At 44.8% G+C, this 2,124-nt stretch overlaps 1 pseudogene; it reads right to left on the bottom strand.

Annotated features, from left to right (window-relative positions):
- Nucleotides 1-1,247: 1,247 nt before the first annotated feature.
- On the bottom strand, nt 1,248-1,749 carry LOC105981076 (annotated as a pseudogene).
- Nucleotides 1,750-2,124: the final 375 nt, after the last annotated feature.

Here is a 2,124-nt window from a genome sequence, read left to right as displayed (position 1 = left end):
ACAAAATTCCAGAGAGGTGAAGTCATTTGCCCCAGGTCATATAGCTCATTAAGTGGGAAACAGCAGCCAGGAGGGAGACATGATGTCCTGGTGCCTAGTCCAGTGTTTCCCCCTCTGATAAATACTGTGTGTGTGTGTGTGTCTGTCTGTCTCCCTTTATTTGTGTAGACAAAGCAAAGTAGCAGTTTGCCACATCGATTTTGGGAAACATTGTCATGTGACACTTAATCCACGCTCAGGCCCCTTTCTTCCCACTGTCAGAAGAATTGTCAAAAGGAAATTATTGGAAAGTGCTAGCCATGTATTACAGCTTCCAAGCCCACAAGCACAGATGTCCACTGGCAAAACTGAAATAAAATTGGAAGAAATTAAAACTCATTTTGTTTGCCAGTCCTTGGTCATAAAAAATGCTCGCTGCGGATGAGTGCTCTGGCTCCAGCTCCTCCCCCTTATTACTAAACAAAAGCAGAATCCAACAAAAATAGAAGCAAATGCAGAAATCTGCTTCCGTTTCTTGCTTTGTATATCAATGTTTCTTCTATTGGTCAAATCATATTATGGAGCTTCTGTTACAATGACTTCTCTTAGATTACGCCCCAAAATAACTATGAGAGAGATGAAGAATGGTCCATCTTGAAGCAGGATAGCCTGAGAGTTCCATCTCTTTGGGTTCCTTTAACCCTGAATTGGTGGTAGAAGGATTGATTAAGCATTAAAATCCACTGAAGAAGGAGCAGGATGAGAAGCCATAGCATCTGGCCAAATCTGGTTTGTTGTCTGGCTTTGCTAATAAAGTTTTATTGGAATAATAACAAAAAGAATACCTTTAAAGGCACACCCGCAGTGTGACCTACTTCTCCAGCTAGGTCCCACCTCCTACAGTTTCCATAAGCTCCCAAAGTAATGCCATTATTGGGGGACTGTTGTTGAAGACATGAGTCTGTAGTGCACATTTCAGATTCACTCTATCACATTTGCCTTTTTCCTTCCTTTGACCTTGTATGCTGGTATTGAAAACTGTCTTTTCTAAGCAGTGCATGCCTGGATTTGGCCTTTTGAAAAACATATATGGACCATTTACATTTAATATAATTATGGAAGCTGGGCACTGGTGGCTCATGCCTGTATTCCTAGATACTCAGGAGGCTGAGATCTGAGGATCACAGTTCAGAGCCAGCCTATTCAGGAAAGTCTATAAGACTCTTTTTTTTTTTTTCTTCTGGCTACAAGTTTAACAATCTCCATCTTTACTGGGGTGGCTGACCATGTCCACTACCAAATCTGCCTCTAAACTGGAATTCAGTTGCTGACCCAGCCCCAGCCTGGGCTTTTCTTGTCAGCACCAGGGGCACAGCACTCTGTCTGTAGGTGTCTCTGTCAGCTTCACCTTTTATGAGTTTTGCAGGCCGCTTGCCCTCCAGACCTTTTGGCTGAGGCTTTCCAGTCTCAGGTTGGCTGCGGCGTAAGGTAGCAGGCACAATCTCAGGGCAGGTGGAGGTAATCACGGAGATACTGGATACCCTCGTTGGTCGGGTACCAATCAAAATGCCTCCAGGCAAACTATTTCTTCATGTAGCCCCGAGCCTTGAGAGACTGCATGGCCTTCATGACATGGAGGTTTGGCACATTCTTGTCTGCCAGTTCTGGGTGCTTGGGCATGTGGACATCCTTCTTGGCCGCCATAACCCCCTCCTTAAAAAGGAGTTCATAAATGGCAATCCGTTTTTTCTTGGGCATGAACATCACAGTGGGTTCAGGGTCTGAGGCCGAGGCTGGAAAGGTCTATAAGACTCTTATGTCCAATTTACCACCAGAAAACCAGAAGTAAAGCTGTGGCTCAAAAGTGGTAGAGTGCTAACCTTGAGCAAAAGAGCTCAGAGACCTCCCCCACGATATAACCCCTGCTTTCACTGTATTTGATGTTGGTATAATTTGTGGATGGGAAGGGAAAAAACAAATCGTTTAAATAGGGATACAGGTGGACCCATTGCAACAATGAGATGTACAAGTCATTATGTCGAAAAACGAACTTTACAACTTTGGGGGGGGGAGGAAGGGGGAGGATATGCGTGGGGGAGCGGGACATGGGAAGGGATGGGAAGGAGAAACAAAGGAGGAAGCAAC

Source organism: Dipodomys ordii, unplaced genomic scaffold (genome assembly GCF_000151885.1).
Source record: "Dipodomys ordii isolate 6190 unplaced genomic scaffold, Dord_2.0 Scaffold11, whole genome shotgun sequence".
In the NCBI taxonomy this organism is placed as follows: Eukaryota; Metazoa; Chordata; class Mammalia; order Rodentia; family Heteromyidae; genus Dipodomys; species Dipodomys ordii.
This window is presented reverse-complemented; position numbering and strand designations above follow the sequence as displayed.